Source organism: Hyperolius riggenbachi, chromosome 1, assembly GCF_040937935.1.
Source record: "Hyperolius riggenbachi isolate aHypRig1 chromosome 1, aHypRig1.pri, whole genome shotgun sequence".
NCBI lineage: Eukaryota > Metazoa > Chordata > Amphibia > Anura > Hyperoliidae > Hyperolius > Hyperolius riggenbachi.
In genome coordinates this window covers 147001529-147027393 of record NC_090646.1, presented here as the reverse complement: position 1 = coordinate 147027393, position 25865 = coordinate 147001529, and the positions used below count along the sequence as shown (strand labels likewise).

Sequence of the window (25865 nt, the reverse complement as noted above, 5' to 3'; positions counted from 1 at the left end):
AGGGCCTGGTCTGATGGGTAGGTGTGCTAGGGGGTGACAGGAGGTGATTGATGGGTGTCTCAAGATGTGATTATAGGGGGGAATAGATGCAAGCAATGCACTGGCGAGGTGATCAGGGCTGGAATCTGAGGGCGTTCTGAGGCTGTGGGTGGGTGATTGGGTGCCCTAGGGGCAGATAGGGGTCTAATCTGATGAGTAACAGTGACAGGTGGTGACAGGGGGTGATTGATGGGTAATTAGTGGGTGTTTAGAGGAGAGAACAGATGTAAACAATGCACTTGGGAGGTGATCTGACGGCGGGTCTGCAGGCGATCTGATGGTGTGGGTGGGTGATCAGATTGCCTGCAAGGGGCAGGTTAGGGGCTGATTGATGGGTGGCAGTGACAGGGGGTGATTGACAGGTGATCAGGGGGGATAGATGCATACAGTACACGGGGGGGGGGATATCAGGAGTCCCCAGGGGGAGTTTAGGGAATAAAGGTCCTTAGCAGAAGGTCCTTAGCAGAACGACGCCTGTCCTCTGCTTCACAGAAACTTGGCTACACGAGGACATCCCTGAGAACTCTCTACACCTCCCAGGTTTCAGCCTCTCCCGTGCAGACCGGGACCCTGTCCTCTCCGGGAAGAAAAGAGGCGGCGGTGTCTGCTTCTATATCAGCTCCTCATGGTGCACCACCACGACAGTACTCACCAGGAAGTGCACCCCCGACCTCGAACTCATACTCATCAACTGCAGGCCGCCATACTCGCCACGTGAGTTTTCCTCCTATGTTCTTGTCGGTGTGTACATTCCCCCCGACGCTGATGTCAGAGGTGCCTTAGTGGACCTCAGCGAGACCATCTCACAATGGGAGACGTCCCTCCCAGACTCACTATTCATTGTTATGGGTGATTTCAACAAGGCTAATCTTCACCAGGAGATGCCACGTTACCACCAGCATGTGGAGTGCCCCACCAGGGGCGTGAACACTCTTGACCACTGCTACACAGCACTGAAGGGTGCTTACAAAGCAGTCCCAGGGCAGCTCTTGGCGCCTCTGACCACTGTGTCATACACCTGATCCCCACCTACAAGAGGCGCTAGAATCTGCAAAACCGACTCTTAAATCTGCCAAAGTATGGTCGGATGAGGCCAAGCTCCAACTCCAAGCTTGTTTCGACTGCACTGACTGGGTGTCCTTGGAATCAACAAGCATAGATGAGTGGGCAGACAATGTTGCCTCATACATCAGCTTCTGTGAAGACTCGTGCGTACCAATCAAATTCTTCAAGGTCTACCCAAACAACAAGCCGTGGTTCACCAACAAGCTACGGCATCTGCGGAGGCAAAAAGAGATCACACACACAAGTCAGGCAACCAGGAGGACTACAGGAGGGCGAGAAATGACCTAAGTCGAGAACTGAGGGCTGCCAAAAGAGTCTATGCTGAGAGGATGGAACAAAACCTGCGCTCAAATGACACTCGAGCTGTGTGGAAGGGGCTTAGGGCTGCCACCAACTACAAGCCCCCCCCCCCCCCAACACGCACCTCCCAGTCCGGAGCTAGCCGAAGAACTCGGCAAGTTCTACTGCAGGTTCGAGAGTCAGGTAGAACCGAGGGGTCACCTGGAATCGCCAAATCCCCCTTCTCGCCCCACAGTGAACATCAGGAGCCCACCTCCTTCTCCAGTAGCGAGCGAGGCTGATGTCCTGAAACTCCTGTCAAGGTTAGGCACCAGGAAAGCCCCAGGTCCGGACGGCGTGTCTCCAGCCTGCTTAAAACCTGCTCCAGGCAACTCGCTCCCATCCTCTCCACCATCTTCACCAAATCACTAAGTGAAGGCACAGTCCCCAGATGCTTCAAGAGGTCGACCATCATACCTGTCCCGAAGAAACAGGGAGTCCCTGACCTGAACAACTTCAGGCCGGTGGCCCTTACGTCCATCATAATGAAAACTCTGGAGCGAGTAGTCCTATCCAACCTCAAGATCTCCACCTTGCCCCTTCTAGACCCCCATCAGTTCGCGTATAGGGCGAACAGGTCCACTGATGACGCTATTAACATCTGCTTGGAGTCCATTTATGAGCACCTTGACAGACCAAGCACGTATGCCAGAATTCTACTCCTGGACTTTAGCTCGGCATTTAACACTATCTGTCCACGCATCCTACAGGAAGAACTAGCCACACTTGGTGTGCACCCAAGCCTGCGCCTCTGGATTACAGACTTTCTCACCAACAGGACCCAAACTGTCAGGCTGGGTGGCATCTACTCACAAACCATGACCACGAATACCGGTGCCCCCCAAGGCTGTGTCTTGTCTCCACTGCTGTTCTCCCTCTATACAAACAACTGCAGATCCAAGGCAGACTCGGTCAAGGTCATCAAGTTCGCCGACGACACCACCATTGTCGGTCTCATCACCAAGGACAACATCCAGGAGTACAGTCACCAGGTGGAAAGAATCTCCCAATGGTGCAAGGAGAACAAGCTAGTACTGAACACTACAAAAACCGTCGAGCTAATCGTCGACTTCAGGAAGTCCGCACCCACCCCACCACCAATTCACATTGACTGTACGGAAGTGGCCAGAGTGCAGTGTGCTCGCCTCCTGGGCACTACCATCTCCAGTGACCTCAGCTGGAGGCCTAACATCACTGCCATCCAAAGGAAAGCCCAGCAGAGACTCTACTTCCTTCGTCAGCTGAGGAAGTTCGGCATGGCCCCAGAGATCTTGACCAGCTTCTACTCCGCCACCATTGAATCGATTCTCTGCTCCTCCATCCTGGTCTGGTACACTGGCGCCACCGCCAGTGACAGGCTCACACTTCAGAGAGTCATCAGGGCAGCGGAGAGGGTCATTGGGAGACCTCTTCCCCCACTTGACCTCCTACACAAGAGAAGGCTGAGATCAAGGGCGCCGAGGATCGCCAACGATCCCACTCACCCGGGCCGCCGCTACTTCTGTCAGCTCCCACTGGGACGGAGGCTTCGGGCCATCTCCACAAGGACTTCCAGACACAGTAACTCTTTCTTTCCCGCGGCCGTTAGCCTCCTAAATTCCCTCCACATACTCCCATCTGCACACAATAACTAATGATAGGCCATTTTATGTCTTTTGACCTGTCACGGGTACTGTTTAACTGCTGCTCTTGCATGTAATGCAAATGTTAGTGCAATATAATGTATTTTTCTTTGTAAATGCTTGTCCTCTGCTGTAAATGCTTGTCCTCTGTGTATAAGTGTAATGCAACTTCTGTTCTGCTGTTCTACGCTACCTATCGCTGTCTCTTCGGAGCTATATGTACTGTGCCAAACCCAATTCCGGGCATGACCCAGTTATGCTTGGCGAAATAAAGATTCCTGATTCCTGAAAAAAAAAATAGCATTGACAGATAGTGACGGAGTGATTGATGGGTGATTAGGGGGGGTGATTGGGTGTAAACAGTGGTTTGAGGGGTGCTGTGGGCGATCAGGGGGCAGGGGGGGGGGCAGATCCGTGTGTTTGGGTGCAGACTAGGGTGGCTGCAGCCTGCCCTGGTGGTCCTTCAGACACTGGGACCACCAGGGCAGGAGGCAGCCTGTATAATACACTTTGTATACATTACAAAGCGTATTATACGCTTCCTATGCGGCGAGCGTCGGGTTAACAACCTGCCGGCGCTTCCGATTGGCCAGCGGGTTGATGACGCGGGCGGGCGGAGCCTACTGCCAGAGGATGCGCGCGCATAACAGCGCGTGATCCACGGCCAGCAGCCACATGAGGACTCGCCTCCGATGGGCGTATTGCGGTCGTTAAGGCCCAGCCTTTGCCGCCGCCCATCAGCTGTAGGCGGTCCTCAAGTGGTTAAAGAGAAACCGTGACCAAGAATTGAACTTCATCCCAATCAGTAGCTGATACCCCCTTTTACATGAGAAATCTATTCCTTTTCACAAATGGAACAACAGGGGGCTCTGTATGACTGTTGAGGCAAAACCCTCCCACAGGAAACTGAGGACCATGGTCCTGGCGGTTTCCTGTCTGAACCTGCATTGTGGGAAATCGCTGTTTACAACTGCCAAAATAAGCAAGCAGCAGCTACATCACCTGCCAGCAGTAAAAATGTCACCAAGTGATAAATGTCAGAATGTAAATCAGGGATTTAAAAGATTTTATAATGGGCAAACATTGGCTAAAACATTCATACATAGTTATTGTAAAAATGAAGCAGTTTTTTTAATTACATTATTTTCACTGGAGTTCCTCTTTAAGTGAACTCCCATTTGCTACAAAACAACAAGCCTCCTCTTCAGGTCATCGCTACACTTTCAGCAAAAATTATTTCAGCTTTACCATCTTGCATAGACTTGCATAGCCACTCCAAAGTCTTCCACACATAAAATGCCAGATGACAATGTCCATTGGCTGCAATCACCTGATCACTTCAGGTGAGCAAGAACAACTGCAGATTTGCTATCTCTGTAAAGTTGCCCATTAACAGTACAATTTTCCCCTTCAGATTCAATCTGTCGATGCACTTTTGATGGAATTGTATAGAAAACTGAGCTGTTTGTGGCGTAAATTGATGCGATACGATTCTTTGGACAATCAGAAAAGGGAGAACTATCAGAAATTTGGATATTATGATTGAATCGGAATGTAAAACCTACTTAACCACTTTCCCCACCACTACAGTATATCTACATCAGCTGTGGCACCCTCCAAGCCACAGCCACGTAGATATACTGACCTGCTTGCAGCGCTTTTGTGCAGGAACAGGTGCGCTTCAGAGCACACCCCCCGCCACTGTCAGCTGCCCTACTACCGTATTTTTCGGACTAGAAGACGCACTTTTCTCCCCTAAAAGTGGGGGGGGAAAAGTTCCTGCGTTTTATAGTCCGAATGTTGGCAAGTTGTCCCCCACAGGCAGGTGCAGGACGTAGCGGAAGCCTTCACCTATCCAGCCGCGGCTCCTAGTCCTGCATCCTGCTTTCTATTTCTCCAGATTGAGATGAAGCGGGCTCCTAGCTGCTCTGGCTTTTATCGGCTTCCATGTGGATGATGAGCGGCACTTGGGCTCCCTGGATGCCCTGTGCTCGCTTTTTAGGTGGCAACACAACACATCTGCAGCTCCACCACCGCTGACATTGTTTCTTTGCCGCCGCTGCTGCCTGTTACCGCAGTTCCAGATGGTCCTCCTGACTCAGCAGGGCTCCGGGTTCACTAGCGCTGAGGATTTCCCCGCCGAGACCCCAGCCGATGCCTGTGCAGCTAAAGGGGATGGCCCACGTGGCTCCAGCTCCTCCACCGCCAATAAGGATTCCCCCGCCGAGACCCCGGCCGATGCCTGTTACCGGGCGCATTAAGTGGGCAGCTACACCGGATGGCCCACGTGGCTCCACCTCCTCCACCGCCGAAATGGATTCCCCCTGCCGAGACCCCGACAGATCTTAGTTACTGGGTGCACCACGTGGTTCCAGCATCACCAACGCTGATGATTCCCCCGCTGGGACCGGACCAATGCCTGTTAGCTGGTGCACCACGTGGGCAGCTCCAGCGGATGGAGCCGAAGGATTCCCCCTGCCAAAATCCTGGCCGATATTCCTGTGGAGCTGCCTGTGACCCAGACAGACCACAAGGGCAGCTCCAGCTGATCTCATGAAGTGGATCCAGCTCCACCACTGCAGTTCACTGCAGCCGAGACCCCACGCTGATCGGAGACCTGGACTGATCACAATGAACTTGAAGGCTGCTTCAATCTCTGTCCGGACCAACAGCACACAGCAGCCCTGCCACTGCCGGTAATTGTGCTGTGGGGTCAGTGCAGCTTAGTGCAGGTTGTGGGGTCAGTGCAGCTTAGTGCAGGTTGTGGGGTCAGTGCAGCTTAGTGCAGGTTGTGGGGTCAGTGCAGCTTAGTGCAGGTTGTGGGGTCAGTGCAGCTTAGTGCAGGTTGTGGGGTCAGTGCAGCTTAGTGCAGGTTGTGGGGTCAGTGCAGCTTAGTGCAGGTTGTGGGGTCAGTGCAGCTTAGTGCAGGTTGTGGGGTCAGTGCAGCTTAGTGCAGGTTGTGGGGTCAGTGCAGCTTAGTGCAGGTTGTGGGGTCAGTGCAGCTTAGTGCAGGTTGTGGGGGCAGCAGGGATTAGTGTAGTGTAGCTAGCGGGACAGCAGGGGTTAGTTTAGCTGGGCAGTGTAGTTTAGATAGACAGCTTGGGGGGGGGGGGGGGGGGGGAAGGACCAAAAGACACCCCTGCACTAAAGACGCACCAGGTTACATATAGGTAAAAAAAATTTCCCCATGGTTTTTGTCCTCTGAAGCTAAGTGCGTCTTATAGTCCGGAGCGTCTTATAGTCCGGAGCGTCTTATAGTCCGGAAAATACGGTAATTGGCAAAAGGGAACATAATCCCTTGTAGCCAATTAGTGACCCCCCACGGATGAATGATCACCGCTGTAGCAAAAAGCGTGATCATTCATCTCTCCCCCTCCGTGGTTGGAATGTTAAAAAAATGCCCCTGCAAGATGAATATCTTACCTGAACCGGTTCTTGCGATCATCCTGCAGCTCCAGCCTCCATGCACCGCTCTTCACGCAGCCCTGTGACGCTGAATATCCGGGTCCCGGCTTGATGGTGTTCGGTATCACAGGGCTGAGTTGAAGCGCAGTGAATGGAGGCTGAAGCTGCAGGATGATCGCAGGAACCAGTTCAGGTGAGATTCATCTTGCAGGGGCTTTTTTTTAACGATCTGGCTGGGGGGGGGGCCATAGTGGTAAGGGGGGGCACATCTGGCTGCCCATAGGAGGGTGGGGGTTCCAAATCTGAAGTCGGGGGGTTGAAATTATTATTGGGGCCCTTCAGGGTAATGGGGTGGGGGATTTCATAATGGTGGTACATCTGATGGTCCTGAGGGACATAACTTAGGGCTCTTTCACATTAGGGCAAATTTTCTGCGTTTCAACGCAAAGGGTAAAGTTTGCGTTACCCAAGGTGAAATGAAAGTCCATAGACTTTCATTTTAGCTTTCACATTTAACGCAGCCTTTTTGTGCGTTGCGTTACACTGCACCCAGGCGCAGTTTTTCGGCCGACGCTAGCTTTATGCGTTACAATGTTAGTCAATTTTAATCCGTTAACGCAGGCAATCAATCCCAGAATGCAACAGAGGAACAATGTAGAAAGTTGAAAACTAAAAGAAAAAAAAAAAATTACCTGCGTTTTTCTATGTGCTGTAATGCATTGAAAACGGATTAAAAACGCACACTCACTGCAGTGCAACGCATATCAAAAAGCATTAAAACGCATACAACAAAACGTATGCTTTGAGCGTTCTCCAACGCAAGCTCTGATGTGAAAGAGCCCTTAATGCTGGGGGCACATATGCAATAATGGGGCAGGTCGCTAATCCTGGGGGAACATCTGGCTATAATGGGGGAACACTGATCCTGGGGACACATCTGGCTATAATGAGGGGGGCTTTATTGGGATACGCAGCTACATATATATAGTGGGGGGGGGGCGCAAATGCGGAGACATATCTGGCTATAATGGAGGCTGATATCGGGGGGCACATCTGGCTATACTGGGGGGGGGGGTCTGATACTGGGCACACATATGGCTATCTATCTTTGGGGGACTTAATACTGATGGCATGTCTTTTACCTACTGTAGCACTTTGTATTTTTTACTAGAATTGAAAAAAACCTGAGAAATTATGCAATTTTAACGGTTTTCCCTCTTTTTTTCCCGCTAAAATGCGCAGAAAAAAAATTCTCGGGACAAAATATCCCCCAATTAAAGTCTAGTTTATCCTGGAAAAAAAACGATATCTAGATCATTTAGGTGTCGTGAGTAGGGATAAAGTTATTGCTGATTGAATAGGGACATAGCTAAAAACGTCAAAACTGCTCTGGTCAATAAGGGGAAAACAAGGTCTGGACACGAAGTGGTTAAATTATTCAGTTTATGGGATAAATCAATTACCTTCCAATTAGTTACAAGCTTTCAAATCGCGTTAAAAGATTGCATCTGATAAAAAAAAACAAAAAAAAAAAACACTGTTCTGTTAATTGGCACATTAATGCATTTACTTACAGTAAGATGAGAGCTACTGGGCAGTACTTAGAGAATGAGGGGTACTACTACCAAAGTTAGACAAAACATATGCCATTTGAGTTTCCTGGCAAACCTACGGTAAACAGTCATAGCAAGCTGCAACAGGAAATGAAAAAAAATCATTTTTAGTAGCCCTAAAACTACATAAGTCAATAATAATAACCCTAGTCTTTGTTGTAGCAGTTTGGCAATGAAACTACAGTATAATGTTGCTTTGAACTGTGTAGTATTAGTTGACCAGAACTGGACAAGTTGACAAAGCAGAATTTAATACTATGCCTTATAAAACTGACAACACCTGAGGATACAAACCATCAGTCATGCACTTTGTATCAGAAACACAAATATCCTGAAGACCAAATTCTTATATCACTAATATCAATGTAAGCAGCAACACAATACTATGCACCTCCCATTGCATAGAACCCCCATACATACAACTGCAGGCAATAACTAAGCTGTCACACAGAAAGCCACTCACCCGTCTCCTCTTGTGAAGCTAGCAGGACAGACTGCAGCCAGGGACATTTGTTTGTCAGCTGTAGTCCCGCTGCAGGCAAGGACTCTCAGGACACAAGTCACATGTAGTGACCTGCTACTTAATGCCTAGTAGGGAAAAGGTAACGCAGACGGGTAGAGGCCACTGACTATCTGGTGAGGATCACCCCACACGCAGAAGGCGGCATCCCTGACACAATGACACCAAGATCGAGGAAAACACAAAGACTGGTGGTGACAGACATTCACTAACCCTAGCTTCCCACTAGCAAAGGGAGGAATTAACCCCTCACTGGCAGCCTCAGGACATAGATCATCTACTACTCGGTGCATTCTGAGACATTTGTGCTAGAGGAATGTACTGTAACTGCTGCAGGAAAAAATTCCATTTATGGCATCATTTATAGCAGCTTTTACGTTATATTAACAAGACTGCCACTAGTTGAAGTGAACTCTTGCACAAGACAGAAAGAAAACACAGAGAAATGCACAGTGTATGTATTTAGAGAGTTTAGCCTGTCTAATTGCCTAATTCCCCCTCATCTGTGACTAAACAATTTGTAATTTGATCCCTCAGCTGTGTCAGCTCACTGCCATGGCAGAGAGCTCATTTGTAAACACAGGATGTTAACCCTGCCTGTTTCAATGAAAAAAAACAGGACGTAGACAAACTGCAGATTTATTGCAGGGTTTGCATCAGCTGTAACAAAAATGTTTTTCTTTAAATATTATGCTGTTGCTTATCTTTTAGAGCAGAGAGGAAGTTCTGAGTTCAGATCAGCTTTAAAAAAGGTATGATGTACAGTACACTATGGTCAGGCATGTGCTCAGCTAAACCTCTTCTTACCATTTTATGTTTTTAGATTGTTTGCTGTAGTCTTCTGCAGAACCACTGCGCAACTTTGAGCTAGTGCACACTAAGAGCTAAAACGCTTGGCTAATGTATTTCAATGGGATGGATCACACCAGAGCGATGCGATTTTCTCACAAAAGCAAACGCGGGTCCTGCAGCCTTGAACACGCTTCACCAAAAATCACTAGGCATGATTAGAAAATCACTAGGCACATGCCTAGAATCGCTCTGAAAAATCACTTCAAAAAGCGCTGAGCGTGGTGGAGAAGCTCAGGCGATTGTTGGCATTTGTGAAAGAAGAAGGCATAGCCGCATACAAAGCTACACTCTGGATTAAACTTGGCCAACGACTGCAGCAATTTGAATGAGAAGCAAATTCAGTGTTGAATTTACATTTTTGATAATTTTACGGAAATGTATGAAACTTGAAATATATCGAATCATTAGGCTGAAAATAAGTAAATAATTTTCCTGCAAAAACTCCCATTTTATTGATGTAAACAGAAAGGGTAAGCTAGGTAATCATGCTACATGACAACTGGTTGAGGCAGCAGTTTCAGACCAGCTCAGCTGATAATCTAGTGTGTGTACAGGTGGCTGAACGTCGCATAAAGATACAGAATACTGGATAGTGATGCCCAAATCATATTTTTACCCCTCCTACTGGAAGCCACCTGGTTGTGCCACTCCTCCTGTGTCTATGGCAACTGAATACATTGCAAGGCTGTGTGACACTCAGATCTAAACAGTCATCCGAGGGATCAAATCCAGATCCCTGTGAGCAACAGTCTTTGCATATGAACTAGAAAGGCTCATTCACACTATGTGAGTTGCAGTCAATTTTGCCTCACTGCACATACCATGCATTTTATTTGGTAACAAGAAAAAGTCTGTAGACTCATTTTATCATTTACACTAAAACAGTGATTTGTTGTGCAGTGCATTTCAACTTGTCGGGAGTGATTAAAACTCCTAGAAATGTGTGGATATGCACAGCAACTCACAAACCCATTCATGAGTGTTTATTCATGCACTCAACTAACTAGTGTGAATGAGCCCCGAGGCTGCTTTTCAGGCCTTGTTCACACTATACACGCTGCCGTGTGCATTTCGACAGCACGTACGGTGTGTGATAAGCAAGGACATCAGAAGTGCAAACGCATCACTTTTTGCATTTTTGGCAAAGAGCATCGCGGATCCCATTTACTATAAAGTTCACTGTGGGGAAAGGTCAAGGTAGGCATCGGGGAGGCTGGGGGATTTTGTCAAGGAGGCATGGATAGGCGCCACAGGGATTTTGCAGGGGGAAGGGGGATTATTTGGGGTCAATTAGTCTTAGTGGGGGAAATTCTGCTTAGCTGGTGGGCACCCTAATATTTGAAGATCAACCTGAATTAACTTGGGAGGCACCCTGTCTCATTTTTGGGGGTCAGTCTACCTAGTGGGGGGATTCTTCCTAATATCTGAGGTTCACTCCGCTTTGGGGCAATTCTACTTAATAATTGGGGTTCACTGCTTAATTGAGAGGGGGCTTAAGCTAGCACATATTTGAGGCATTCTGCTTGTGGTATACATTCTGCTTACTGTTATTTGGAAGTACTCTACATATTGTTACATGTATTTGTGGGTCACTCTGCATATTGTCATTTGGAGGCCACTTTGTTCAATTATGTTTCAGTGGGGAACACTGTCTAATTATGACGTATGGGTGGACACTAATGATACTGCTTAGAGAGTGGGAACACTACCTACTTCTGTTGTTCATTGTTGGATAAGGTTTTCAATTGCTGTCTGCTATTGCTATCTGCATCATCAGGATATCACTGTGGTTTGTCTTTCATTTGGTAACCTCTGAAAGGCATTTATAATCTGCCTGTCCTTTGTTTTAAATTGCATTTGCTGAATATAGAACTATTGCTGTTTTTTGTTGTGTTAAAGCGGATCAGAGATGAAAAACGAACTATAACAAGTACCTTGTCTATATATATATATATATATATATCTTATCTAAAGTTTACATAGCAAATCTAGCTGCAAAAGAATGATTATTATTTCTTCCTGTGATACAATGACAGCAGCCATTTTGTTTGTAAACATTACACACAGGCAAGCTTATCTGCATCTTCAGCACTCAGCCTGTGAAAAAAACCTAATTCCCCCCCCCCCCCCCCCCTCCACCTCCTTCCTCCCCTCTGCCTCTGCAATCTCTGGCTAGTAATACCCCCCTCCTCCTCCTCCTGCCCATACTAAGTTCCCATGAGCCCTTGCTACTGTCTGAAAATGCCAAGGCTCTCTGAAAAGCTGTGGGCGAGGCTTGTTTAGTTTATAGGGAAATAGAGTATTAAAACAAAAAAGTATTTGGCTTGAGGAATGCCCTATAAACACAATTATGCAATGAGTAAAAGTTAATCTCGGATACACTAAGGCCTGTACACACAGGCTGACGGATGTCGCTGGTTGGGGGGATAGTGACCTGACTCCTTGGGCAATGCCGAGCTGGACTATACAGACAGGTGTCAGCTGTACAGCTGATAATGCATTTTGTTGCTATGCGGGGAGGCAGAGTGCCCACTTGTGACGTCACATGGTCGCCATCGGCCGCTTCAGCCGTGCGTGTGTGTGTGTGTGTGTGTATGCACCTTTAGAACTTGCTCTTTTTAGTGCAGACTGTGGGGGGACATGCTGTCTGTACAGACGGTTTATTTCACTGGCTAGTGAAGAAGGGCAATAATGAAAATCATGGACCATACATGTTTCCAGCAATTAGCACTAAAAATTGTTTGAAAAGGTCACTATTAGAATATCTTTTTTTTCCAGTTCTGAGTGGCTAGGTTTACATATAAAATCAATAAAACATCCACATTGTCTTTATACACACATTCCACTGTAACCTTTGGTATATGAATAACAAAATACATACACTTTACAGAAAGACCTAAGAAACGCATTTTCCTGTACATTATTCTCAGTATGTAGAGCATGAAAATGTATTGTTAACTAGACAATGGTACCATGTTGACTGGTTACCCCACACTGTGTCGTCATTGAATCAGCCATATAGTGTAGGAGTGGCTTCATTCACAACATACTGCAGAAATGACTGGCATCTCCTGATCAAGCGGCACTCACCCCACTGACTGCTGAACAAGAGGAGCCATTGTGAGCAGCTCTCCCTTCATAAAACAAGCCATTTGTTCCAGCGATCCGCTGAGCCACTAGCCGAGCACGAAGAGGCTGCTGGCTTCCTATTCATCCAGGCCTCCTACAGACAGACACACACGTGCAGGGCTCAGAGCCGGACAATGGCAGCACATCACAGCACACTGCTCACAAAAACGCCTGCTTACAATTTTAACCAACAAGTGCATAAAACGGGGCAATATAGTTCCAATACTCTTGGTCTTCATAGCCGGTTCACACAGACCTCGTTAAATGATGGCCGCAGAGCTCGTCGTTTTAAGCACTGTCCAAGTGAATGGACAGCTGCCGGCATGGTCATTTACCATCATCCGTGCAAATGGCACACTCGATCCCTTTGTCCCGTTTCAGCCTGGATGCTACATGTAGCATCCAGGATCGGCTAACTGCAGCAACGAAAAGCATTTGAACGAGCTCCTGGGCCGCTAATTCCGTCTGAACCAGCTATCACAGACCAGATGATGCCATACAAATGTACAAGGGTAAACCTGCATCTCTGATGAATCTATTAAGCTGGCCGTACACTGGTCAATGTAGCCAAAAGACAGAGCCCTCTCAGGTCATATTGTGAACAGAGAGGGATCTATGCCACACACTGCACAGATTTTTAATAGGTTTCAGGCATAATTAAAAAATCTAACCGCAGTATTGCATTGTTTGATGCAGTGCAACGCTATGAGCCGTCATTCTGCTGCTGTGGAAATCTAACTGGTACTATCATGGGATTTTGGCAAAAAAAAAAAAAAAAAAAAAAACACCAGCAGCTTTACTTTATATTTCTGTACCCCTCAAAGGACCCCCACACTCGTACTACTTGGTTGTAATGGGTTGTCACTTGAGCTACTGTTGCTTTTAGATGTTCTAAAACCAGTCTGCTCATACTCCTCAGATATCAACAGGGCATTGTCCTCCACACAACTGGCAATCACTGGATTTTATTTTATTTTATTTTTTTTGGGGGGGGGGGGGGGTTGGGAACTGGTAAAACCTAGAGAATATGCATAAATATCACAGCAGAAATACTTAGGGCCAGTTTCCACTAGGAGCCGTGGCCATTTGCAATTCGTCCGTGGCTCCAGTCCTCAGGAATTCCCGCAGCTCGCTAAGCTGTGCCATGAATGGCTATAGTCATTTGGCTGCATGCCTCAGAAATCTGCAGGATGCAGTCCAGATTCGCTCCACAAAGTGATATGGACAGCAAGCCATTGAAGAGATAAGCAGAGTTTCCATGTCCCTCTCATATGCGGGGAAATGCTGCAGATTCAGGCTCAGTATAAATATAGGCCCTTAGACCAGCCCAACTGGCACCAACAACCATGCCATGTTCAAAGTCACTTAAATCCCCTGATTGTTTGAACTATAGCGCAGCTAGCTACCTAAATGCATTGCTGCCATGTGATTGGCTGATTAGCCATTAGTGTTGAAAAGTTATTTAACAGTATCTAAGAAAGTAGCCAGTGAGATTATGCATCCATCATAGTTTTACTATGGAGGTTCTGTCCCAAATTCATTCTGCCGGAGGACAGTGTCCCTATGCATATTAGTCATAACTACAGTATACTGCTGGTAAAAGAAAATTACGTCCCTCTCTCTCCCCCTCTCCCCCCCCCCCGATCCCAAAATCATGGAGTCTGTCTGGGGTTACATAAACAGCAGCACCAGAGACGGCATAAATCCAAACAGCGATTACCAATACCTTTCCCATAAGAAACGTGTAAGCCTATCTGCTGAGTGCAAGTGTTCCTAGGAGACTTGATGCTGTGTATTGATTTTTCCCCCTGCTTAAATCGCATGGTTAGTACTCAATTGATAAATAAGAATGAATTATTTTGTTATTTCTTGACAGCATCCACACATTACACTTCTTTACGAGCCAAAACGTTTTTTCCCTACAGTACAGTGAATCCTCAGTGGACAGCATTTACAGTGTAACCACCAATCATCTTGTGTACAACGGAATCTCCTACTCTGGGCAGGTGTTTAGGGCCTGTTTCCACTACACGCAGATTCTGCATGCAGAAAACTGACTCCAATGAATGTCTATGGGAAATCTGCATCAGAAAAATCGCGTTCAGTGGAAACAGGCCCATAGACATTCATTGGAGTCAATTTTCTGCATGCAGAATCTGCGTGTAGTGGAAACAGGCCCTTACAGGCTTGATAATGCTCATTAAGCTGGAAGAGAATAGTGAAGATCTTAAAGAGCAAAACCAGGAGATTATCTCTTGTTGTCTTGGATACTCAATTAGTTGGCCACTGTCCTAAAAAGAACCCTACTGACTGAATGATCATAATAACGTCTCTGTATTATACCTTACTTGTGGGCAGTCTTAGGGCTCTTTCACACCTGAGCCCTTTTTCAGCGTTTTAACGCAAAGTCTATACTTTGCGTTAACCAAGGTAAAAGGAAAAAGTCCATAGTCTTTCATTTTACCTTTCACACCAGACGCTGCATTTCGATGCGTTGCGGTATGACACATCCCGGCACATTTTATCGTCGGGAATCGGCGTTTCCCCGTCAGGTTAATTGATACTACCGCCGCCACTCAGCGTCGCACCGCAGGTTCCCGACAACAGCCGCAGGCTAGTACAACGCGTGCAGGAGAACAGCTCCTGCACGCGTTGTAGATGTGTAACAGGCCTTAGGCAGGGGACACTTCTCTCATTTTTCTGTGCGCATTTCTCTGCATGCGTTTTCTGCACAACATGAAGAAAAGCGTGTGCATTTTTTCACAGGAGCTCATGTAATTGATAGAGAAAACTGACTGACAAAATGCACATAATTACCCTGCAGGATGTCTTTTTTTTCTGTGTTCAAAAAAAAACGCATTAAGTGGGAATCAGCCTATAGATTAACAGCAGTTCTCCGTTTTTCTGTGCAGAAAACGCGCACGAAAACAGTCCCTGCCTTATAAGGCCCCGTTCACATCACAAACGCGGATGGCCATGCGTGCGGAACGCGTGCGGACCGCAACGCGTACGAACGCACGCCATCCGCGTTTGTGCGCGTTGCGTGGCTGATCCCATCACTGAAAAGTGAATGGGACAGCCATGCATTTTTACAAAAAATGCATGCAGCATGCGTTCCCGGCCCGCACAGGTCCAGAACGCATGCAATGTGAACATCAGACATTGCACTCTATGCAATGTCTGATGTCGTGCGTGTCGGCCACCTGCACGTGTTTCCAAAACGCGGCTGGAAACGCGTGCAGTGTGAACAGGGCCCTATACAGACTTTTGAAAATCCCAACCGATGCAGCTGCAAGTTCACAACTCCAACTAAAGTCTTGAATGTGTCAGTTACTGGCCAAGTTGCAGAACGTTAATTTAGGCCCCATTTAAATCGGTTGCCATCATCAGTTATAACTGAAAGGACAACTGATTTTCAAAGTAATATCCATGTTTTCCTAAGGCACAGTTCACACTTAACGCATTTTAACTGAAATCTTTTTCACAATGCATTGCTATGGAGAAGAAGAAGAGAAAAAAAAAAAAAAAAACCCAACTGATTAAGTGTAAACAGGGCCTAATGGTACATACACACCTGCGATAACTATCGTTCGTTATGAACGATAGTTCCGCGACGAATGATAGTTGGCCGAGCAGAGCAGTAAATGCAAATTAGGCTACTGAGAATGTAGCGCAGCGATGGTTATTGCAGAAACGAACGATCAGTGAAGAATGGTTGCGTGCGCACACGGATGAGACATAATTAATGTTTTACAAAACATTTGGATTAACAGCAAGATTGATTTTTGTTTTTTTTCAAAATTCTCACAGAACGATCGTTACCAAACACAATACACTGGAAATATGTAGGTTACAGCTATATGCGCGACTGCGCACTACATTCTGTAACGATCGTTCTCGCACGAATGCTGTACACACCTTTCTTTAACAGCGATGATCGCGCGATAGGATCCAACTTGTTGGAAAATTCGCTCGTGCAATGATTGCACTTTCCTCGCTCTCCTTAACGATCGCTTCTGATCGCGACGGAAAGAACTTTATGCAATTGTCGGACGAGCAATCGTTAATTGGTGTTTACGAACGATCGTTATCGCAAGTGTGTACGCAGCATTAGATACCAGTGTGCACTGCATCCAGCTACAATGTATCTATGTAGACACTTCTTGAGGTATGATAAATAAGCTGCCAGAAGTCTCTGCTACAATGTTGCATGTATGGCAAAGGCACGCAGATTTGTAGCAACTGTAATAATGCAATTGCAAGCATACTAGAAGAAGTGATAGCATGTTACAAGCCTGAAACTATATATTGTGCATAATCTTCAGTCTTGAGACATTGCCTAATGATGTGTGCATAAAAAGAAAAAAAAATAATTTGAAACTTTTTCTGTGTGTGGTCAATGGGGTCCTTCTGGTGAGCTCTACAATCGCTAAAGGTGCCCATACAGTACTCCATTCTCCCGCTTCTTGTGTCACCTACTCAACATTAAGATCTGTTGACACCTGTGATGGCTGCCACCCATAGCGATCAGATGAGATTACTTTAGGGCTCTTTCACATTAGACAACGCATGCAGGAGCATTTCTCCTGCACGCGTTGGCTGCCTGCGGCGTGCCGTCGGGTATCTGCGGTGCGACGCAATCAGCGGCGGTAGCTGGTAATTAAACCCGACGGCAAACGCCGGCTCGCGGGTGTGTTGGATAAAAAACTGCGCCCGGGTGCGTCGGAACCGCAACGCATTGAAATGCAGCGTCGGGTGTGAAAGGTAAAATGAAAATCTATGGACTTTATTCTTACATTGGTTAACGCAAACGGCTGCGGTTTGCGTTAACGCACAAAATCTGCCCTAATGTGAAAGAGCCCTTAAAAAAGGCGAGAGTTCAGAGACCCAACGCTGTATAGATTACATCACACGGCTACAGCACAGTGATGCATCTATACAGCGTCTGGCCACATTACTTTTTACTTAATACTTACTTTAAAAAGCACATCTTGTGACCAACTAAAAAGTAATCTATTCTCTAATGAGGACAAGTTATAAATTGGACGGCACATTGCTTTTAATGGAACGGCCACTGGAGTCCAAGGGGGTGTCACTACACACCACAGCCTGGCTGAAACAGGGTTCAGGTGTCACTTCCATCTAATGCAAATCAGAGGATCAAGTTGTTTTTAAAGAGACTCAGCCAAAAAAAATAAGTACAGCTTTGATACTTACCCAGGGCTTCCTCCCGCCCCATAAACACGTCCAAGTCCCACACTGTCCTCCCGCAGTCTGTCGTTCAGCTGCGGTGAGCTCCGGGAGATCTGCACATGCACAGTAGAGCCTGACTGGAATTGACTGAGCCTGGTAACAGAGCTCACCGCGGCTGAACGGTAGACCATGGGAGGACAGTGTGGGACTTTGACGCGTTTATGGGGAGTAAGAAAGCCTCAGGTAAGTATCAGAACTGCACTTTCTTTGTCTCGGAGCCTCTTTAATATAAACTGATAAGATATTGGTTTTGTTTTTCTCATATGTGTCAATTACTTGGGTTGTTACAGATATCTGGTGTACATTTCATGTCAATAGCCCCATCAATAATAGATTTACTGAGTAAACCGTTGACATGTTCAATACTCATTTTCCCCCTGTAACATCAGGCAGACGGCTTTCTCAGAGGTAACAACCATTCATCAGCTTCTCTCGTGGAAGGCTTTTTCAGATGAAGGTCCCTATAGTAGATACAAGCACACACGTATAGCGTCAGTCTATAAAAAGTACATGAAATGAAGCCGAGGTGGTAATCAATGCAAGATATTGTAATATTGATTTTAGATTAATTTCAAAATTCTTGTCATCCCCAGTAAATACCGTAAAAAAAAAAAAAAAAAAATCTCAACCAACCGGCATTCCTGGGGAGGGAATGGGGGTGTGCCTCAATTAAAGCCAAGCAATGTGCAGTGGAAAATACTTACATAACCCCTGGGCGGCAGTCCTCTTCACTTCTGCAGCAGGCGGCTGCTGTACTGTATCCTCCTACAGCTCTTGGCGTGTCACTTGAAATGCCCCAGGGGCACGTGCACACTTCAGGAGACATACAGCGTGGATGCATCAAAGCAGCTGCAGGAAGTGAAGACGGCGGCACCCGGAGGTTCTGTCAGTAGTTTCAGCTGCGCACCAATCTGCATTTCTACAGGGGAGGAGGGGATGGAGTGCTGGTGGGCATGGGGGGGGGGGGGGAGGGGGTTAGTAATATTTTAGGCCAGGTTCCATCACTTCTCAAGCAACTGGCATGCACACATATCCGGCATCATGCAGCCCCCGCCTGTGCCAGATAATAGGGACTTCTACTTATTACTGTATATTTTAAAGAAAACCTGTAATAAAAAAATAAACTAAAAAAAAATAAAAAAAATAAATAAATAAACCCCTCTGTGGGATATTTACCTCAGGAAGGGGAAGCCTCTGGATCCTAATGAGGCTTCCCGATCCTCTGATGTCCTGGCAATCTAGCGTGGCGACCCCTTGAACAGCGGCGAGGTAAATATTTACCTACCATGATCCTGCGCAGGCGCACTAGCGGCTCTTCATTCGGGTTAAAGCGGAAATAGCTGAACCCGATCGGATCCACTCTACTGCGCAGGCGAGAGTCCTTTGCGCCTGTGCAGTAGAGCGGATCGGATCAGGTTCAGCCATTTCCGCATTAACCCGAATGAAGAGCCGCTTGTGCGCCTGCGCAGGATCGCAGTAGGTAAATATTGCCTGAGCACCGTTGTCAAGGGACTTTCGGGGGAGCCAGCACTGGATTACCCCAAGCTACAGAGGATGGGGAAGCCTCATTGGGACCCTGTGGCTTCCCCCTCCCGAGGCAAGTATCCCCCAGAGGGATTGTTTTTGTTACACGGTCTCTTTTTTAACCTCACAATTATAAGCATATGTACGGCCGATGGGCATAAGATTCAGGAATCCAGTGACACATACCAACTTAATCACAGAAAGAAAAAAAAAATTATTAAGTGAAAGCAACATTTAAACAGCCTATAAATAAAAAAAATGGACACTTTTCTACAAAATCAGCATCCTGGTGTGTGCTCCATGTCATGAATAGATTACTCTGACAACACAGCTTCTGGGTGGCACTTAAAAAGCGGAACTTGCAAGGGCTCTACGAGAAGACACTGATAACTACTGACAACTGACGCTGTACAATCATTCATGCTCAGGGTCTCCAAGCGCCTATTTTCACTTTCAAATAAAAGAGTCTTTACATCATCCGACCCATATAACACTGGCTCCTGTTTCAATACAGCCAAGTCAGAATGAGCTTCTATTTTGAGAAAGCAGCAACCAGAAATGTTCTGCACTGATGACCTGCTAAGAACTTCTATATTTATAAGCTCTTTCGATAATGCAAAGAAATGAGCACTGCAAGTGAAATAAGCAATTAGATCAGATCCACCTCTGAAGCCGACCACTGGCCTAATAACCGTAGCCCACTATGAAAAAAAAACAAAAACTCACTTTCACCCATACAAACACTCTGTAAGATAAATGTGTCCAGCTGAAGCTGCCTTATTTTTCTTTCCATATGCAACTAGGATTATTATTATGCAAGGATACAGAGGCGCCAGTAGGATAAAACAAGATAAAAGGTTTAAAACTGTTTAGGTGGCGGTGGTGGACCGTCCACACACAAACAGACAAAAAAAAAAAAAAAAAAAAAAAAAAAAAAAAAAAAAAAAAAAAAAAAATCGCTGTTGATTGTAGAAAAAAAATTCACAATTTATTCACATACTCCTACATAAAAGTGCAACGCGTTTCACGGGCAAACATCCCGCTTCATCAGGCAATAAACGAACGGAGTATCTCACAGCTCTGAGTATATTGATAGCTTGGCACCTCTGTTAGGATTATTATTAATAAGTATTTACATAGTACCAGCATCTTCCATGACACTGCTCAATAGACAAAGCATAGTGTGAACAGCTCACCTTGTCAATTGTACATAGAGGTGTAACATATACAGTACTGTTACTCAAGTATTACTTTCATTTAATCCATTTTTATTCCATGGACCAGTTTGCTAGGGTTTTTCCTTTTTCTGTAAATATTGATGTAATATTGCGCAAAAGGTGGATCAGCGCATCACCAGGCCGCCTTCAATTGGCCTAGCAATTTTTTTCACATGTGTTTTTTCCACGTTTTGGGTACATTTTTGCAACGCATGGTGAACATGAATATCGCAGAAAAACAGATCTTTAAAAGGGAATGTCCAAGCAAAATAAAAAAATGAGTTTCACTTACCCGGGGCTTCTACCAGCCCCATGCAGCCATCCTGTGCCCTCGTAGTCACTCACTGCTGCTCCAGTCCCCCGCTGGCAGCTTGCCGACCTCGGAGGTCGTCGGGACGCATTGCGTACATTTTTACGCATTCCCGCTAGTGCAGGAACATTAACACATACATTTTTACGCATTACAGGTTCAATGCGTAAAAATGTACGCATTGAACCAGTAACGCGTAAAAATGTATGTGTTAATGTTCCTGTACTAGCTGGAATGCGTAAAAATGTACGCAATGCGACCCGCCAACCTCCGTGGTCGGCATGCTGCCTGTGGGGGACTGGAGCAGCAGTGAGTGACTACGAGGGCACAGGATGGCTGCATGGGGCTGGTAGAAGCCCCGGGTAAGTGAAACTTTTTATTTTGCTTGAACCTTCCCTTTAAAGCGGGAAGAGCCAGAAGGACGCCGAGGGACCTCCCGACCTACGGTGGGCTGGAGAAAGCCCCAGGTAAGTTCAGATTTTGATACTGCTCGGAGTACCTTTAAGGAGCACTGGCCCTTTAGTAGTCAGTGCAAAACAGTTGCATGCTGGGGTTCTTTTTATCTAGAATATATTCCTCCTCCTCTTCCCTTTATTTACCTGCCTAGCTGCTCATCTGAAACACTATCCCCTGCTCACTTGTGTTTACAAGCAAGGCTGAAGTGACTCAGCGATTGGAGGAGAAAATAAAAAAAATAAAAATTAAAGGGCAGAAATGACATCAGAATTTAGCCTAAACTGTGGGCAAAAGACATGGTTCCCTCCAGGAACAGAATTCTATTCATTTACTATATGAAATTCACTGAAATCGAAACGTGGACAGTACAATACATGTTTTATGTAAGTAGATCAAGTATTTATCTACTTATGTGTTTTTTTCCCCTGGCATAGTATTGCTAATCCTACTGCTTTAAGATCCCCAAAGACTCTCACCCAAAATACCACAATCGTTTGCGCCCGTCATGTTCCTGTGGTGGAAGAAGAATCGGGGAATGTCTGTTCATCGGGTCTCATCGCCATAGGTTCCCCAATACATCTTTTGGTGGGTATTCAGCTTTACTTTATTACTACTGATAGCAGCATAGATTTTTTTTTTTTATTGTGCTTTGAGTACCTTTGGGACTGATTTACGAAAGCCCTTACTGACTGGCGCCTTTACAATGCGACAGTGCTACAAATATAACAAGCTCAGGCAGCTAATTAACACCTCTCAACTTGTCATCAAGCACCTGAAAGAACCAAGAAACCAAGAAATTAGAGCACATCTGTATCTCTCTGCTAAAACCTCACTGGGGTAACATTGTACAGCAAGATGCCAGCCCAAATATAAAATACAGATATTTCAAGGTGAATGGTGCAGGCAGAATTAGAGCCGCTGTCAGATTTATATTGCTGTCTGGGTTCTATACGTAGAGATTTTGTTTCATGTCCTGCCCATGTCAACAAGTGAGGTGACTTCTGTTTAATGGGAACACAGAAAGCAGTAAAAAAAAAATTTCAGCTTTCCTACTCTATCCTCAATAAAAATGTAAGGTAAACCTGGAGTAAAGCAAAACTGTGAAATGTTAATACGACACGACACACACACTGTTTACAGAGTGAGCTCTACACAGAAGCAGCTAAAGCTGCACTGAATTTTGCCTAATATGATTACCAAACAGAAACCAGATCTTGCAGTCACCAAATGTACCGGTATGTCCCTGCCCAAAGTGAGTGAGATCAGGACTTTGAAATTTCCTTAAGTCTGGTACACACCATGCAATTTCCCATCAGATAGATGGGTCGAATAGATAATTTCTGACAGGTCCGATCTGATTTCCGATTGTTTTTCTGATCGATTAGCATAGAAGTGATCAGAAAAAGGATCAAAAAATCCGATTGGATCTGTCGGAAAGTATCTATCGACCATCATCTACCTGATGGGAAAAGAATGGAAAAGGACAAAACACACTACTAATAGACAGAATGGGATCAACACATTAGGGTATAAAGAAACCACAACCCCTATCAATTCATTTTTTATCTTCAGTTTTATCCTAAGTGACATTTTCAAGCTCAATCTCTTTAAAAAAAAAAAAAAAAAAAAAAAAAAAAAAAAAGAGAAAATAAAGGGAAAGAGAGAGAGGCCCAGTGCACACCAAAAACCGCTAGCAGATCCGCAAAACTCTAGCAGTTTTTGAAGAGTTTTTTCTTACTATGAAGCGTTTTGCGGTTTTGTGTAGCAGATTACAGATATTGTTACCGTACAGCCGTTACTGAACAGCTACTGTAACAAAACCGCCTGGAAAACCGCTCTGATCTGGCGTTTTATCAAGCGTTTTGCGGTTTTCCTATACTTAACATTGGAGGCAGAAACGCCTCAGAAATCCAAAAATGCTGCTGCCCAGGAGTTTGCGTTTTATCTAAAACCGACCTGGTGTGCACCAGCCCACTGAAATACATTACCCAAGCGTTTCCTCAGCCGCAAGCGTTCCTAAAAACGCAACCGAAACGTGTGTGTGTGTGTGTGTGTGTGTGTGTGTGTGTGTGTGTGTGTGTGTGTGTGTGTGTGTGTGTGTGTGTGTGTGTGTGTGTGTGTGTGTGTGTGTGTGTGTGTGTGTGTGTGTGTGTGTGTGTGTGTGTGTGTGTGTGTGTGTGTGTGTGTGTGTGTGTGTGTGTGTGTGTGTGTGTGTGTGTGTGTCCGTCCCCTCCCGTGCCCCGGCGTCTATAAATAGAAAAAGACAGCAACATTTACATTTCTCAGAGAACTGAAAACAGAACAAAGGTTTGGGAAGCCTTATTCAAATGTCAAGAAAGCCAATCTGTTATATGAGAGAGCATATTGATGGGGAGAAGCATAGGAGCTCTTCACAGAACAGGCCAGAGGTGAGAAGAGTCCTCCAGGCACTGAGAAAGTCCTGTCCTCTAGGACTAGGAAATAGGCCATGGGAAGTACAAGAATAGCACTTTGATCCGTTAGTCACATGATCACACAAACACCACACTCGCTTAATAATGACAGCTTATTTCTGTGCTTCATTCACATGACAGCTGTTATCAAGGGATCATCTAAGGGACAAGCACATAAAGCCACTGAAGCAGAATTTGTTTGTTTACGTTTATCCTGTACAGATCTTCCCCATACAAAACACTATTTACAGCAGAAACACTAGCTTCTGAACATCCTTTTGCCATTACACACAACACAATACAGTCTCACAGCTGTCAATGGCATGTTCACCACCTATCAACTTCATCTGAGGATCTACAAGGCGCATGCTGGCAGCTGCAAGCATTCAGCGTGGGCAAGTGGTGTTGCTTCCATCCCCTGCATGTACATCTAAGCAGGCAGCAGCAACCCATTAAATGTGCAGCCAAGACATAGTGCGTGAACGGCTGACACATGTGGTCACCCACAGGGATTGGGGCAGTGCACAATACATTGGAGTGGAAACACTCCCAAAATGCTGCATGTCCTGCAATTTCCCTAATCGCAATTGCTCCAGTGGGATCTGCTCCATCCTCAACATTGGAAAAGCGATTTGGGAAATTGCTAGCAATTGAAAGCAATCCCAAAATGCTGCCAAAAACGCTCTAGTGGGTCTCAGCCCTTAGGCTTCATTCACACTAGAGCATTTTACTCGTGATTTCAGCAGCTTTTTCCAATCGCTACTGCAATGTAATGTGTATGGCAGAGTGCACACTAAGCGATCGCAGTGATTTCCGATTTGCTGAAATCACAAATGCGCGGCTTGTAACTTTTTTTTTTTATTATGGAGCAACTGCGTTTCAATGTTATAATATTGCAAGACGCAATCACACCAAAATTCGCTTTGCAAAACTATTTTGCTACTGTTTTACGATTCCCAGTGTGAAGGCCCTATGCTGGGAACACACTTGGCAGTGCGTGAAAGGTTGCGTTCTCTGTTATGCGCATCTGTGCATTTGTAGTGAGTTTTCAGTGCGTTCGCGGTTTTCCCCCAACACGAGTTTTTCGTGCATTTTGATGCATTTGTAGTTTACATATACAAAACGCATACGCGTTGTGCGTTTTCTGCAACGCTGGTATTTCTGCTTAGTGTGTTCCCGCCTTATGGCTTATAACCTGTATGGCGTTGTCTGTAACTTTATTATTGTACAGCGCTGCATAATATGTTGCCGGTATATAAATACAACAATCAATAATAGTTGCAGTGAAGCATATGTTGTGCGCAATGTATGTTTACTGTATGCGGTGCACACCACACGTGAAACACGCAAAGAGACTTATGGCTTATAACCTGTATGGTGTTGTCTGTAACTTTATTATTGTACAGCGCTGCATAATATGTTGCCGGTATATAACTACAACAATCAATAATAGTTGCAGTGAAGCATATGTTGTGCGCAATGTATGTTTACTGTATGCGGTGCACACCACACGTGAAACACGCAAAGAGACTTTTCCCCTCCATTGTGATGTTTTTATAGGAAAAGCAATGCACCAGTGTGAATGCAGCGTTTAACTTTTATTCTATTTAACATCAAACCTGGGATAAATAAATATAACAATGACAAATACATGTGTCATAGCATTAGGCCACGTTCACGGTGTGCAATGTTTTTCCTGTAATAAGCTGGAATGGAAATGATGCACAATTCTAGGGGAAAACAAAAAACAATAAGAAACAAATTAAATTCAATGTTGCATAGTTTGCATACAACACTCTGCTAGTACATAACAGATACAGCAATTATCCCAAGTAAATGGTACACCACAGATAAAGTAAATCAATCCCAGTTGCTTAAACATTGACTGTCTGAATGGATACTAGCCATTTAAAATGTACAAAATGATTTTCAACAAATCAACATGCCAAACTATTGGGGGGGAGGGGGGGGATTGTTTACAGTCTCACATGACAACTTATTTTGGGACTATATATATGCACTTTAAGTTACAATGGCATCTTTATACTGCAGGTCACATTATCCATGAAAACAAGTATTAGTTTTAGGT

General features: G+C 45.5%; 1 protein-coding gene across 1 annotated transcript in view; it reads right to left on the bottom strand.

Annotated features, from left to right (window-relative positions):
* Positions 1-25865, bottom strand: part of ACSL1 (acyl-CoA synthetase long chain family member 1) — a 137598-nt gene that overhangs the window by 110723 nt on the left and 1010 nt on the right. The gene's annotated exons all lie outside the window — the stretch shown is intronic.